This window comes from Eptesicus fuscus, chromosome 2 (assembly GCF_027574615.1).
Source record: "Eptesicus fuscus isolate TK198812 chromosome 2, DD_ASM_mEF_20220401, whole genome shotgun sequence".
Lineage (NCBI taxonomy): Eukaryota > Metazoa > Chordata > Mammalia > Chiroptera > Vespertilionidae > Eptesicus > Eptesicus fuscus.
Genome location: NC_072474.1, coordinates 6,400,521 through 6,417,927, shown reverse-complemented (window position 1 = coordinate 6,417,927; position 17,407 = coordinate 6,400,521). Strand labels below are relative to the sequence as shown.

The following is a 17,407-nucleotide window of genomic DNA, read 5'->3' as shown; positions in this document are numbered from 1 at the left end:
AGTTCAGAATGCTATTGTGTGTTGTTTTCAAGTGAATATTCAATTCCTAGTTTAATAAAAGGTTTATTGGTGTCATTTCTGGCTTTTGATGTTGTTTTTCTTGGTTATTCTCCCCCCTAATTCACAAAATTTGCATGACAAATGAGTTTAGCAAAATGCCTATAGGGCATAATTTATACTAATTTTATAATTATTTTTAAACTTAGTTTAATTTTTATAATATATTAGGGTTCTCCAGAGAAACAGAACCACTAGGATATATATGGATATACTTGAAAAGAGGTTTATTTTAGGCATTGGTTCATATGATTGTGCAGATCAAGAAGTCTCACAATCTACTAACTACAAGCTGGAGAACCAGGAATGACAGTGGCATACTTCATTCCAAGTCTGAAGACCTTAGAACCAGGGAAGTTGATGGTGTAAGTCTCAGTACAAATCCTAAGGCCCCAGAACCAGGAGCTCTCGTGTCCAAGGACAGGAGAAGATGGATGTACCAGCTCAAAGAAAGCAAGCAAATGCACCCTTCCTCTACCTTTGTTCTGTCTAGACCCTCAATGGATTGGATGATGCCCACCTGCATGGGTGAGGGCACCTTCTTTATTTAGTTGCAGATTCAAATACTAGTCTCTTCCACAAGCACCCTCACGGACACACTCAGAAATAATGCTTTACCAGCTCTCTTGATAAATACCAGGGATTTACCTGATTATCATAGCCCAGTCGAATTGACACATAAAATTAACCATCACAAATTACAATGACAATGACCATGAAAACGTACAATGTACTAGGCAACATGCTAAGTATTAGGTCATTTAATCATCACAATAAAGCTAGAAGAAAGATATCATTATACCTTTGCATTTGGAAAAAGCTGAGGTCTATAGAGGTTAAGCTTATTGGTAGACACAAATTTCTAAATATAAATCTATCCTAACCAAGACTACTTTGATGGATTTTGAGAAATTTAGTCATTTAATTTCTATTAATATTAGTATGGATTGCTGATGCTTGTTGAGAAACTATATAACAAAATATCTAAGCCATTGAAACTTATTAACACATTCAATCTTCAAAATAATCATGAGATGGAACCTGTCATTATTCATTTTGTTGGTGAGGAAACTGATACCCAGAGGGCTTATTATGGTGAAATATCTTTGTATTTCACAAAAACAGACTTTTAATAATGTGTTATGGCTTTAATAAAATACTCAATTTAATAATAATTTTATTTAGAATAGATACACATTCTTATTTACAACTAGTCTGAATTTTATTTTTTGTGCCATAATCATTAGGTTAACTGGAAAGCTTGTAATTTTTGTGCACTCCAGAGTGTCATAGAAGTTATTACACAAAAGTTCAAAAGAGCTCACCTGATAGTTATCTGGACCTGTATGTTTTTGAAGGGCAATCCTGCTAGCCTATTCAATCTATGTCATCATAGTGAATCATGTATTTCTTAACGTTATATTAGTGGTTGCATCCTTAACGTTGCCTTAGTGGCCTATTAGCCACATGCTATTTAAATAGGGATTATCACATTTTATATTTTAAATTTATTTCAGTTTTAAGTTCTCTCTCTACTTCTATTTTGTAAGCCACCCAAATGAGTGGCATGTTAGCTAGTAGTCAGAAAATTTTTTCTTGGCTGTATTCTTTAGTCATTCCTTATTGCTTACAAGAGACCTGTAAAGAGAATAATGGAATCACAAATAAAATATTTTATAATACAAATTTCACCTTATAGCAACAGAAATGAAACAAATGAATTCAACACATTGTAAAAATTTTAAAGTAGGATAATTCTTGTTTCAAACTTTGGAGAAAATACCCAGAACCATAAGAGAATACAGAATCCCTGTATCCAAGATATTATGTACTCCTATTTCCTTTTTTTATCAACTTCATATGAAAGAAATCAAAACCCCAAAGTGTGAATGAATTAAAAGTTATTAATGGATAGTAATATTAATTTATTTCATACATTGTTAAATCCATGTACAGGAAAGTGTCACATTTGTATAAGGCTCTAACCTTTAATTTCTTGGTCCATCCTGGAAGTCACTTGTAGTTGTAATGAAGAATTCATCAAATGAATGAGTGGCTTCCTTCCTCAAATACCTCAGCTTGGGGCCTTTCTCTAGTTGCATCAAAACATTATGTCTACTAAAGCAGGAGGTCAGAGATGTGGGGGAGTTAATGTCCACAAAAACAACCTTCAAACATTTGTTGGTAGAGAAATACTTCAGTTTCCTCACCCCTTGATGGGACAATGTCTTCAGCAAATAGTCACCAAGTCTGAGCCCCAGTTGACATTGCAGAAGTTAGGATCTCCATTTTTTTAAAGACTGAATAATATTTTATGATATTCTAATATATATGTACCATCCATTCATCTGTTGACTGACACTTAGGTTGTTTCCATATCTTGGCTATTGTGAATAAAGCTGTAATTATCATAAAATTTCAATAAATATCAGTATTTATTGTACTTATTTTACATATTCTATTTATTTTTAAATCTTCATGGAATTGTACATACAGAAGAGTGCGCATATTGTAAGTATATAGCAAGATGAATTTTCTCAAGCTGAACACACTGTGTAACCAACACCAAGGCAAAACAAATAGAACAATACCAGCACTCCTAAATCCTCCTACCACAGTTCTTTTCCGCTACCACTCACACTAACATATTTAACACTAGTCTAGCTTGCATGAGTCTTTTAAACAAATGACACACATCCCTATTATTTCATTCCTACATATATCCTCTTTTATTGAATATTATTAAGTCTAATCTAAAGACAAAACCATTTCCTAATCTCACCATACTTTACATACAAATACATATAAAACTTTTCCAGAGTGCTCAGCGTGCCTTCGAGCCGGGTGACTTCCCAATGATCAGATCCTCGGACTTGCCTCACAGCATGGCCCCCAAACGCCAGTCCTTGGTCCCACCTCAAAGGAAGAAACTGAAACTGGCTCCAGCCCCCAAGCCGGAGAAAAAGAACAGCAAGAAGCGATTGAACATACTGATGAAGTACAAAATGAAATAGACAGACTTAATGAACAAGCCAGTGAGGAGATTTTGAAAGTAGAACAGAAATATAACAAACTCCGCCAACCATTTTTTCAGAAGAGGTCAGAATTGATCGCCAAAATCCCAAATTTTGGGGTAACAACATTTGTCAACCATCCACAAGTGTCTGCACTGCTTGGGCAAGAGGATGAAGAGGCGCTGCATTATTTGACAAGAGTTGAAGTGACAGAGTTTGAACATATTAAATCAGGTTACAGAATAGATTTTTATTTTGATGAAAATCCTTACTTCGAAAATCAAGTTCTCTCCAAAGAGTTTCATCTGAATGAGAGTGGTGATCCATCTTCAAAGGCCACTGAAATCAAATGGAAATCTGGAAAGGATCTGACGAAACGTTCAAGTCAAACACAGAATAAAGCCAGCAGGAAGAGACAGCATGAGGAAGCAGAGTGCTTCTGTACCTGGTTTACTGACCATTCTGATGCAGGTGCAGGTGATTTAGGGGAAGTCATCGAAGATGACATTTGGCCAAATCCTTTACAGTACTACTGGGTTCCTGACATGGATGATGAGGAAGGGGAAGGAGAAGAAGATGATGATGATGAAGAAGAGGAAGGGTTGGAAGATATTGATGAAGAAGGGGTGAGGATGAAGGTGAAGAAGATGAAGATGACGATGAGGGGGAAGAAGGTGAGGAAGATGAAGGAGAAGATGACTAATGAACACTGATGGATTCCAACCTTTTTTAATTTTCTCCAGTCCCTGGGAGCAAGTTGCAGTCTTTTTTTTTTTTCCTTTTTTTTTTCCCCTCTTGTGCTCAGTCGCCAGGTTTTTGAGGTCTCTTTACACCATGGTTCTCACCTTATTTGGCGGGGTGGGGGGGGGGGGGGGGTGGAGAGTGAGGGATGTACCTTGAGCAGAATACAATGGGAAAAGAATCTTTGCCCCTTTCTGTTCCAAATTCATTTTTATCCCTTCCTGTCTCAAGAAAAACTTAATGGAATCACCACCACCGTGCTCTGTGGGAAAAAAGAAAAACCTTCTGCTCCCTTAGCTCTGCTGGGAGCTGGAGGTTGCTAGGCCCCTGTGTGGTAGTGCATAGAATTCTACCTTTTTTCCTCCTTTCTCTGTATATTGGGCTCAGAGATTACACTGTGTCTCTATGTGAATATGGACAGTTAGCATTTACCAACATGTATCTGTCTACTTTCTCTTGTTTAAAAAAAGAAAAAAAAAACTTAAAAAAAGGGGGGGTTATAGAAGGTGAGCAAAGGTGGGTTTGAGATGTCTGGGTGGGTTAAGTGGGCATTCTGACAACATGGCTTCTCCTTCGGCATGTTTAATTGTGATGTTTAACGGACATCCTTGCAGTCTGAGATGACACTTTTAAAATAAAATTCTCTCCTAATGATGACTTGAGCCCTGCACTCGATGGGAGAATCAGCAGAACCTGTAGGATCTTATTCGGAATTGACATTTCTCTATTGTAATTTTGTTCCTGTTTATTTTTAAATTTTCTTTTTGTTTCACTGGAAAGAAAAGATGATGCTCAGTTTTAAACGTTAAAAGTGTACAAGTTGCTTTGTTACAATAAAACTAAATGTATACACAAAGGATTTGATGCTTTTCTCTCAGAACAGATTTCAAGTTTGACTTGTATAACATATTGTCAAACTTTGTCAACTAAAGTCCGTATTTTTTGATACGCACTTTGCAGGATGATCTCAGGGCTACGTGGACTGAGTAAAGGGGTTTGAATCAGTATATTAATGTCTCCATAGCTGGGAAACATCATGAGTACAATTTGCTATCAGTGTCTGAAAAATTTCAAATCATTTGGAATACCAGATTGCTCAAACTTAGTTCTGAGTATGCTGTGCCTTTAATTTTGTGTATCAAATTGGCATTTTAAAAATGGGTCTATATTTACCTGGATGTAATAACAGTGCCTGCCACCACCACCAGACAGACCTGGTGCTCTAGTGCCGAGTTACGCACGGGGCTGTTGCTGGCATGTCTTCATTGGCACTAAAGGTGGCCCGTAAGACGGGCTTGCGGAGGAAGAAGTCCGTGTTGGTGGTTCAGAAACTCGGGTTAGGAGTACTTTTGTCTCTTAAGTACCAGCTATTTAGTAGCTTACCTTCTCAAATGAGACCAGTCCGTGTGAATCTGGGTGAGATGATGGACTCTGCTCTGCTAGATGCCATTGTGCATAGAACAACATTTTGAGAAGCTACCTAATAATGCCTAAGCTTTTTAGTGCTGTAAAATATGGTAGTTGAAATTAAATGCCAGTTAATTTTTTCAGAGACGAATTAATGGACAGCCTGGTCAGATTCAAAGCTATTTGATGTATAAAACTTTGTAAGTGGAACTATTCCATCAATAAGCAAAGTGTAATAAAACCTATCTAGATGGATAGTATGTAATTTCTGCACAGGTCTCTGTTTAGTGAATCACTGTATACTGGTCAGGAATCTTGCTCCAATAAAGGAACATAAAGATTTAAAAAAATAAATAAAAAAAATAAAACTTATCAAAAAATTTTGTTAGAAAATTCTTTCCTCAAGTAAATATGAACTAAAACATGGATTTAATCAATTGAACAGAAATGTATATAATAAAGGAGTAAAAGGCATATTTTTCATGATACTGGTTTAGAACTAAGTGGAAAAATAGTATCCTATGTTCAAAGATCACATAAGAAGCATACTGAATTTTTTAGAGTCACTACCCCTTCCTAACATTAACTGGTTTATTTTGCTAAAAAACACTGCAATTCCATTAACAATACCACTATATTAAAATATTACATTCTGTTTAACCTAAGTTTACAAGTAATTGGTTTATTTCATTTTAAGTCATAACCTATGTTGAAAGTTTTATTTTCAGATGAATAGATATATTTCAGAATAATAATTTTCTTTTTATTAGGTACATCTTTTGATTAAAAAAACTAGTTTTGAATTCACAAAATGCTCGAAGTAATTTTAAGGTGACATAATGTAATGTATTTCTGGAACAGTCTTTGCCTACAATACAGAGCGATTCCATATTCATTAGATACTTCCTTATATGACAGACAAATGCCTGAAGGAACAATTATTGCAGTGTCTGAGTCAGTGCACTATCTATTCAGCTAAAATGCAGCCCTCTTCTTGTTAAAACGGAAATAAAGAGCTGATAGTGAACTTCATCAAGCTACTTATTTGCATTTCAGAATAATGCCTGGCTTTTATGTTCATTTTCCATCTTGAGTTAATATTTTTTTAAAAATTAAATAGTAAATAGGAAATTAATAAAATATATATCTTCTTAATCATCACTCTTTAATAAATTTGAGGCCCTTAATGAAATTTTCATGTTTTTCCTCCTTTAATGATATGAAGCAAATATATACTTTGGCAATTCAAATAATAACTTAATCACATTTGGTTAATAAAATATTCAAGTAATCAAGTAATATTGATTTCTCACCAATTGTTAAAAAATAGTAAGTACAAAATAAAATTACAGATAAGAACCTTAAAGTTGTTTTAAGTTATTGAAAATAATTGATAGTGTTATCATTAAATTTCAAGTTACCAAAAGACTATTCTCAGAAACACTGACTTTGAGCATGCAGAATTGAAAATTCTCTTGTCTACCTTGTTTATTCTGCAGACAGCATATACTTGTCACTTATTTTTCTAACTTATCAAGCATTTAAAATATATGCATTTAAAATGTTTGCTTATTTCTTAAATCTATCTGTCAAAATCAATCTTTGAAGAAGACATTTCCAAGGATGTTACAAAAAGGGGTAATATAATAAAAGTGTCTTGAATTAACCTTCTAGCTCTCAAGTAATAATTTCATTGAATTACATATCAATGAAAAATTAAAACTGAGAAAAAATGTTTTTTTCCCTCACATATCATTGCTGGCATGGCCAGTTTGAGGCTGTTAAGAAATACGAATGTTGTGGAGATTTGTTCCTAGTAATGGCAGTGTAGTTAGTTTTCATCATCACTTCCACTGAAAACACAATCAGGAGGTTCAAATATGAATTTAGGCATATCTAGACTGTTGTCTTTCAGACAACAGAAGTAATAGAGCAGTGAGGATTTCTGGGTCAAGGTCTCAGAAAAGATGGGAACTCACTGTAGCAGGCCCAGCATTTGTAGCCACTTTTCCTCAAGAAAAATTAGCATATTCCTGTAGAAGTGGCTGAGGATTTGAAAAACAAAGCAAAATTTCCAACATATTCAAGGACTTAGAGGGGCAGAATTTGTGATATAGGGCCCCACAAAAATAGAATCTGGTAAAGTAGCAAGTTTCAGCTGGAATCCAAAAGGAATGCAAATTAGAAGTAAGGATGAAATTCAAATTGACCAGCCCTCAGTGGCTCTGAATTACAGCTTTGAATCAGCTCCAGCACATATTGGATTAAAGAGAGCTAGAATTGTTAATGTACAGGCCACATGCCAGAAGCAACTGTAAATCCTCTCTAGAGAAAGGCAATATAATCTTAGGTTTCCAATAAGTCCTACAGTTATTATAAATAATATTGATCATCCAATCCAAAAAACCAAAGATATGAAAAATAAGACAAAGTGATTGCTATGGACTGAACTGTGTCTGTCCTCCATAAATTTATATGTTGAAGTCTTAATCTTCAGTACTTCAGTATGTAACTGTGTTTGGAGATGGGCCTTCTAAAGAAGTAATTAAGGTAAAATGAGGTCATGTAGATTGTCCCTAATCCAATATGATTAATGTTCTTATAAGAAGTGGAGATTAAGACAGAGACATATACAGAGGGAAGACCATGTGAAAACACAAGTAAAAGATGGCCAATGACAAACCAAGGAGAAATTCTTTAAAAGAAACTAAACCTGCCAACACCTTGATCTTGGACTTCTAGCCTCCATGATTATAAAATGATAAATTTCTGTACTTTAAGCCACCCAGTCTGTGAGACTTTGTTATGGCAGACCTAGCATACTAATACACCGATCAAAGTCCAAGAGAAACAACATAAAATAGAAATATCTACAAGGAATCCAGAAAGTAGAGGTGTCAACAATTGACCTAAACAAACAAATAAATAAAAAAGCTTATGGTTAATATGTGCAAGGAAATAAAGGATAGACTTGACACAGAAATAAAAAGTATTATAATAAACCAAATGGAATTTCTACAACTGAAAAATTCAGAACTGAAATTAAAACGTCAAAATGAATTTAATAATATATTTTATAGACTGTCTAACCACTATGCTATATACCTGAAACTAATACAAAATAATATTAAATGTAAGCTGTAATTTAAAAATTAAATTTAAAAATAATATGTTTGATGGAAATGAAGAAAGAATATTGAACTAGATGAAAAGTCAGAAGAAAATTGCCACAATTGAAGTGTGAAAATTTAAAAGGATGGAAAACACAAGACAGAACATATGAGACAAGAGATTTAAAAAAAAAGTCTATGCAAATATTTGTATTACAAAGAGGAAAAAAGAAAAATATTAAAGATTTAAAGATATAATATCTGACAATTTAAAAAACTGATGATGATATAAAGCCTCAGATTAAGAAGCAAATGAAGGAAATATATCTAAACATAATAAGATAAATGTGCTAAAAACAAGAAAAGGAGTGACAAAGAGATATAACAAAAGCATCTAAGGAAAAAGGAAGAATTTCTTATAAATAAGTCCCAGAAGGATTGAGGCCTGATTCCTAAAATAGAAAAACAAATTTTGAAGTCATATGACAATGGAATAATACCTTCAAGGTATTAAAAGAAGTTAAACACTTTATTCCCAGAGAAAATATTCTTCTAAAATGAAATGAAAAAGTCTTGACAATAAGGAAAAATGTTTATTCTTACAAAAACTGCAAAATAAAAAAACTGCATTAAAATGTCATTTTTCATTTATTAGAGTGGCAAACTCTGAAGTTTGAAAATGTTATGTTAGCAAGTCTTAGGAAATAGGCTCTCATATACTACAAAAATCATTCAAAAACTATGGAGAGAAATTGGAAAATTTGGAAAAATTACATATTCATTTCCTCTTTTATCCAGCAATTTTTCTAGGAATTTATCTTAAATACATACTGACAAAATATATAAAAAGACATAAAAACAACAAAATCTATAGCAGTGCTGTTTGTAGTAGCGGAAGAATAGACTACAGCAAACACATGCATAAATAGGGACTGATTAAATATACTATGAGCATGATATATAAATTTCAACAATATGGACCTCCCTTTACCAAGATTGACACTGATAATGCTACTGCTGAGTGCCCAATCTGCCAATAGCATAGGGCAACCCTGAGTTTTCTATATGGCACCATTCCTCATGGGGAGCCTGCCATTTGGAAGCAGATTGATTGCATTGAACCTTTGCCATGAGGAAGCAGTTAGAGATAGAACTTCACTGAAATAGAAATATATTCAGAATATGGATTTGTCTTCAAGGCCCATGATGCTTTTTTTCTAGCACCATCATCTGTAGACACACAGAGTACTTTAATCACTCTCATGTGATTTTACACAGCCTTGATTCTGATCAATAAACTAATTTCTCAGAATGAGCTGCAATGGTGTTGTGGAGTTCATTGGTCTTACTACTTACTCTTTTACTCAGAAGCAGTTGGCCTAACACAAAGATGGGATGTCTTACTGAAGAGTCATTTATGGTGGCAGTTGTGAGACCACACTGAAATATTGTGCTCTCACAAGATCTAGTATGTACTTTGAATTAGAAATTATACTCTACTAGAGGCCCAATGCATGAAATTCATGCAAGAGTAAGACTTCCTTCCCTCAGCTGCCGGCACTGGCTTCCCTCCAGCACCTGGGACCCGGGCTTCCCTCGCAGCCCCAGCTTCATCTGCAAGGTCATCTGGTCTAATTAGCATATTACACTTTTATTATTATACACTAGAGGCCCGGTGCACGAAATTCGTGCACTGGAGAGGGTGTCCCTCAGCCCAGCTTGCACCCTCTCTAATATGGGACCCCTCGGGGGATGTCCAACTGCAGGTTTAGGCCCAATTCCACAGAAATCGGGTCTAAACCTGCAGTTGGACATCCCTCTCACAATCCGGGACCGCTGGCTCCTAACCGCTCACCTACCTGCCTGATTGCCCCCTAACTGCTTCCTTGCTGGCCTGATTGCCCCCTAACTGCTCCTCTGCGGGCCTGATTGGCCCCAAATACCCTCCCCTGCTGGCCTGATCACCCCCAAGGCTTTTATTAGTATAGATATGACCCTGCACAGAAAATTTTACTAACCCTGCTTTACAATAAGGGCTTGACGATTGAATCATTAGGACCAGACACCAAGATTTCCTTTCTTTGAATAGTGGAGGGAATACTTGTCTTTAAGTTGCCCGGAAATTAAAATGAGATAATGACTTAGAAAAGTATAAAAGCACCATATAAAGACAACTGTCTTTTTAATGAAGTGGCAAAATGAAAAACACTTTTTATTCTCCCCTTCCTTCCTTTACAGCTTTATTTAAACTTTGAAATTTATAAAAGTTTCACTCCAATTTTCATTTCTTTACATTCAACATTATTTTGTATTGGTTTCAGGTTTTATATTAGTTACAGAATAGTGGTTAGACAATCATATACTTTACAAAGTGTTCCCCGATATTTCTAGTACCCACCTGGCATCATACCATCATTACAACACTACTGACTATATTCCCTATTTAAGTGACAATGGGTTTACAGGTTCCTTTCAGTCTTTCTTTTGTGTTTCTTGTCCTTCCTTTTCTTTCTCACTTCTTCCCTCATTTTCTTTATATAGTATCTCAATTGGCCATCAAAGCTCAGTGAAGGCACTGGGACACGCTTCATCCATTTTACAGACCAGGAAACTGAGGCCAATTCCAGTTGGCTGTGGAACTTGACTCAGCACACAGGAAGCCCTCAGAGCCATGCTCTTTGCACTTCCTAAGGGGCAGCGGCCCAGCAAACAGAACAAACCTTCCAGTCAGGCTTCCCAGCCTCTTTCTCAAGCACCTCTTCATTGCGGATGTTCCACATTCTTTCCTCTCCCCCCATTCTTTACTGCCCCCCTTTTCCGAAGCAGGTGGAAGGCTTCCCACTCACTGCTTAGGCATGCTCTGCTATGGGGCAGGGTGTAGCGAGCTTGCTTTTGGGTCAAGGCAGGAGCAGTAGTCACTGCCTCTGAAGTGTGAAGGCTGCCTGAGCGAGGCCCATTAGCACTGGGAGCTTCCCTGAATCACATCAGTCAGTCCAGTACCCTGCAGTGCAGCACCCCTTCACTGAGGTGGCTCCACCCCTCAACCCCCGCCTCAGGGGTGAGGGTCCTTGTCCCTCTGCCAGGAGTCCTTCCATGCCCCTTGATCCCTGGCTGGGCCCACCCACGTCTTGGAGGCACTGCAGAACCTCTGTCTCTCTGCAGATGAGGCAGATCCCTGCCCTAGGTCTCCGCAAAGCTATGAATCTGTGGCCAGAGGCCTGGTCTGGGTCTCAGCAACCACATGGCTGCAATGTTCCCAGGGACCCTGGGAGGGGCTGGGCAAGTCCTGCCACGCCCCCCCAGGATGGTGATCTCCCCAGGGACCCCCGGGAGCGGCTGGGCGAGTCCTGCCACGCCCCCCCCCCCCCAGGGTGGCGATCTCCCCAGGGACCCCCGGGGAGTGGCTGGCTCGGCCCGGCCACACACCCCCAGGGTGGCAATCGCCCCAGGGACTCCCGGGGAGCGGCTGGCTTGGCTCGGCCACGCTCCCCCAGGGTGGTGATCGCCCCCGGGACCCCCGGAACTAAGAGGATTGGGTGCCGCCATATTGGTCTTCTCAACAGCCGGATAGGCCACCCGGAGTCCCGCCCCCAGCCTCTCGCAGGCCCTATCATGGGCATAGCGGAGGTGCGGTCAATTTGCATGTTTCTCTATTATAAGGTAGGATGTTTGTGCTTCCCTTCTAGTCAGAATATATGGGTCTGAGAATCAAGGGTAGGCAGGGCCTTTTCTCACTATTTTACCTGTTAATCCAATCACAGGATGTTTGCTTTGCATCCTGAAAACCTTTAGAACTTGTGGTCTAGAGTCTTAGTTCCAAAGGAAAAAACATTTCCACTAGTGAACACAATAATGCTTCTAATCACTTTGAAGAGAAGAATGTTATTTTGGGGTCACCGAGAGAAGTGATTCAATTGATGTTAACTATTAAGAAGAAATTGATTTGCTGCTACACAATAGGGCAAAGAGGATCATATCTGGAACTCAGGAAACTCACTAAGGTTCCGTTAAGAACTTCCATGACCTCTGGAAAATGAGAATGAAAAAAAAGTCAAACCATTAAGGTAAGAACTAAGACCCTTCAAAAATGATGATTTGATTTACCCTACTATGTAAAGTACCACAATGACCTGAGCTTACAAAGAAAATTTAAAATATAAAATAATATCAGGAGAAGGAAATTATGGATATTTCTTCCATGACCAATTACAGAAATAATCTGTACCTTAAAAATTAGAAAAGTTAATCTCCAACAAAATTGTATAGACTGACAAGGAATATAATGGAAAAAAAAAATATATATATATATTTGTAAAGATATGGATATTTTATATATATATATATAAGGAAAGATAATATGTATATAAGTATATACTAGAGGCCCGATGCACGAAGGTTCGTGTAAGAATGTGCCTTCCTTCCCCTGGCTGCTGGCACCGCCTTTGCTCTGGCCGGAGCCACTTTCCACCTGCGCTCTGGCCAGAGCTGCCTTCCGCCTCTCGCCTTGTTGTGTCAATTTGCATATTCCCTCCTTATTGGCAGTGGGCGCTGCCATCTTTGTTGCGGAGTTACCATCAATTTGCATATTCTGTCTTTATTAGATAGGATATATACATACATACATAAATATTTAAGGTAAATCCAATGGGATTGTGAATGAATCTGAGAATTAATTCATATAACCAACAATAGATACAAGGACTGTTGGGACTGGGTGTCCCCTCATTTTGGAAAAAGAGAGTGAGAACTTTTTTACTTGCACAAAGTCTGGCAGCATCTTGTTAGTGGAAATATAGTCCTTTTATTCACCCTTCCTCAGTCCTAGCATAGGAACAAGCTTTCTGTAGTTCTTTGAGTTTGCTTAAATTTTTTTCAATTAACCACTTTTTAGTAGTTAACAGATCTTTACATTATATTTTTTTCCCTGTTCGACTTGCTGTTGTGATTTCCATCTCCTACTGCACCCTGATTTATACAACATTTCTTTCAAGTAAATATTGCTGTATAACAATACATCTCAAAATGTAATACCTTTTTAAATTTGCATTTATAAATTTATTGAAAGTTTGCCTATTTTAAATATTATATGCTTTGTCAGACATTTACACATTTCCTTTCAGGGTTTACTTGTACATATTTGTTTATTTTTTAATTAAATTTATTAGGGTGACATTGGTTGATATGATCATATAGGTTTCAGGAGTGGATTTCTATATTACAAGATCTGTATATTGTACTGTGTGCCCACCACCTAAAGTCAATTCTTCTCCTGTCACCATATATTAGGACACCCTTCACCCCCCACCCCTTTCCCTCTGTCAAACACCACACTGCTGTTTGTGTTCATGAGTTTCAGTTTTATTTCCCACATATGAGTGAAATCATATGGTTCTTAGCTTTTTCTGTCTGATTTATTTCACTTAGCATAATATTCTCAAGGTCCATCCATGTTGTTGAAAATGGCAGTATTTCATCCTTTCTTATGGTTGAGTAGTATACCATTGTGTATATGTGCCACATCTTCTTTATCCAGTCCTCTATTGTAGATCACTTTGATTGTTTTCATGTCTTGGCCACCATAAATAATGATGCAATGAATATAGGGGTGCATGTATCTTTTCAAATATATGGTTTGCTCCAAATAAGAATTGCTGAGTTGTATGGTAGCTGTATTCTTAATTTTTTGAAGACTCGCCAGACTGTTTTCCATAGTGGTTGTACCAGTCTACATTCCCACCAGCAGTGAATGAGGGTTCCCTTTGTTCTACTCCTTCCCAACACTTGTTATTGCTTGTCTTATAGATAATAGCCATTCTAACAGATGTGAGGTGGTATATCATTGTAGTTTTGATTTGCATTTCCCTAATTGCTAGTGAGGTTGAACATTTTTTCATATATCTATTGGCTGTTGCTATGTCTTTCTGGGAGAGGTGTATTTTCAGCTGCTTTACCCACTTTTTGATTGGGTTGTTTGGTGTTGTCACAAATTATCCCTGTTTGTGCTGTAAGCTTTTTGGTGATCTTACTCATAGTGTTGTGACCTTATGTTCTTTGTTTCAGGTAGAATAACTCCTATGAGTATTTCCTGCAATGGAGGTTTTCTGGTAATAAAATTCCTCAGCTTCTGTATTTCAGGAACATCTTTATTTCTCCTTCATATTTAAAGGGTAATTTTGCTGGATGTATTATTTGTAGCTGGTAATTTCTCTCTTACAGATGTTTGAATATTTGGTTTCACTCTCTTTTGGCTTGTAGAGTTTCTGCTGAGAAGTCAGATGAAATTCTTATGGGTTTTCCTTGTAGGTCACTTCCTTCTTTTTCCTGGATGTTTCGAGAATTTTTTCTTTGTCATTAATTTTTGACAGTTTTAATACAATATATGTCTCTGGATTGAGGTAACTAAGTGTTCTGTTTGCTTCTTGGATTTGAGGATCTACTTCTTTCCATAGGTTTGGGAAATTCTCATCCACTATTTGTTTGAATAGACTTCTGTTCTTTTCTTCCTTTCTTCTCCTTCTGGAATGCCTAGAGTCTAAGTGGCTTTTTCTGATGGAGTCAGATAGTTCCCATAGTGCTCTTTTGTTTTCTTTATGCTCAGGTCTCTCTCTTCTTCTCTGTGTGTCATTTCTAGATTCCTATGTTCAATATCACTAATTCTTTCCTCCATCCGGTTGTCTGTTTTCTATGCTCATGAATTCACTCTTAATCTCCTTAACTGCATGCTTCATTTTCAGGACTTCTGATTGGTTGTTTCTTAAAGTTCAGTCTCTTTGGTAAAATAGTCATTTTGTTCATTAATTTGTTTTCTGAGAGCATTTAATTGCCTGTCTGTATTTTCTCACATCTCATTGAGTATTTTCAGAACTGCAATCTTAAAATCTCTGTCAATTATATCACACTAGAGGCCTGGTGCACAAAATTCGTGCATGGGTGTGTGTGTCCCTCAGCCCAGCCTGCACCCTCTCCAATGTGGGACCCCTCGAGGGATGTCTGACTGCCCATTTAGGGCCTAAACGGGCAGTTGGACATCCCTCTCACAATCCAGGACTGCTGGCTCCCAACTGCTCTGCCTGCCTGCCTTCCTGATTGCCCCTAACAGTTTCTGCCTGCCAACCTGATCACCCCCTAACCACTCCCCTGCCAGCCTGATTGATGCCTAACTGCTTCCCTGCCAGCCTGTTTGCCCCTAATTGCCCTTCCTTTGCAGGCCTGGTCCCGCCCAACTGCTCTCCCCTGCAGGCCCAGTCATCCCCAACTTCCCTCCTCTGCAGGCCCAGTCACCCCCAACTTCCCTCCTCTGCTGGCCTGGTCCCTCCCAACTGCCCTCCCCTGCTGGCCTGATCACCCACAACTGCCCTCCCTTGCTGGCCATCTTGTGGTGGCCATGTTGTATCCACATGGGGGCAGCCATCTTTGACCACATGGGAGCAGCCATCTTGTGTGTTGGAGCAATGGTCAATTTGCATATTACTCTTTTATTATATAGGATATTTCCATGTGTTTGCTTTCTATGGCTTTTTTATTTTCTTTCTGATCATCTTCATTATCATGGTTATTCATGGTATTTGCTGTTCTCATTTGACTAGGCATGTATACTTGTCTATATTAATGGCCTTCTAAATAGAAGCTTCCTATGGAGGTCTTTCTACTATTTTCTAGTAGATGTCACTGAATTGCAAGATTTTTTAGCTCTGTGATCTCTGTCTTAACCTCCAAGGCTTCCATAAGACTGTATAGCTGTGCTGCTTGAGAGTGAGGTTTGTTTGCCCTTACTGTAATGGTGACCCCTGTCCTCCTTGGGGGTCCTGCTGTGGGCACCCCATCTGGGGGTCAGTGGATCTACTACAATAGCTCTGGGTTTACAGATAACATGTTCCTTGCCCTGATTCCAAGGGCAATGGGAGACCAAGCAGCAGCAGGGCTCTGTGCTTCCGTAACTTTGTCTAAAACACTTCCACTCATCCCAACAGTGGAGAGCCACATGGCAGAACCCCATGCTCTGTCAGACATATGCTGGCTCAGACACTGTTCACTTAGCTGGCCTTGATAGTCTGCCCCCCACAGTTTTCTGTTCTTCCTGGACAAAGGAACCACCTATTACTGCGGGCTTCCTCCCCTCTTCAGACCAAGCCATGTGCTCCTGGCTGCAGGGCTGCATCTGCAGGCCCATCTACTCTTTCCTCCATTCTTGTCTCCCTGTTTATTCCTAGTTGCCTACCTTTAGATGTTTCAATGTGTGGGTCTCTCAGGTGTGCCTCTGAATTGAGCAGGGAATTCTTTGTTGAATTATAGTTGGTTAACTTATTGAAGTTTCAGGGGGAGAGGCCAAGGGCCTCTCTTATGTCATCATTCCTCTGATGTCACTCTAAAACTTAATGCCTTAAAACAAAAATGTATAACTATCTGTCATGGTTCAGTTGTTTGAAGGGATCAATTGGATTTGGTAGCAATATGTCAGGTGGGGCTGCAGTTATGTGAAGGCTTTACTGTGGCTGAACATTCATCCAATGGCTGATAGTTGACACATAGGGCTCTCAAATGCAGCATCTAATTAGACCATCTTATGGGTCTTCAGTTTCTCCCAGCATGGAAGGTGGGTTCCTATGGGAAATATCCTAAAAGCAAAAGTTCCATAGGAAATGAAATAATGATACCAAGTCAGTTTAGTTAAGAGCTATGCCTGAAAAACAGTTACTTCTATCATATTTTACTATTGTCCTGCTAAATAATTATTTCCATATGCTCTCATTTTCCTGGAGTTCTGTTGCCAATTTAGGTACTAATTTAATAGTTAGTTTCCCTATGTAGAACTATCATAGTCTGATATTGGCATTTTAAACAAAAAATAACTTTATTGATATCAATTTGCTTACAGAAATACCAGGAAAGAGGTGGCCTACACTCCTAAAATATGTAGGAAAGAAGAGAAGCAACACCCATACTCTAAATTCTTTCCTAACAAAATTACAACTTTTACTGGTTAATAACACTAGTCTGCAATTCATGTTTTTATGAGAGAAACATTGAACACTGTGGTCCTTAGTAACTTAGATCAGCTGCCTGTTTTATAAAGAATTC

The 17,407-nt window shown here is 38.0% G+C and overlaps 1 pseudogene; it reads left to right on the top strand.

Moving 5' to 3' along the window:
• The first annotated feature begins 2,942 nt into the window (after positions 1-2,942).
• LOC103294933 (protein SET-like) lies at positions 2,943-3,850 on the top strand (annotated as a pseudogene).
• The last annotated feature ends 13,557 nt before the right edge of the window (positions 3,851-17,407 follow it).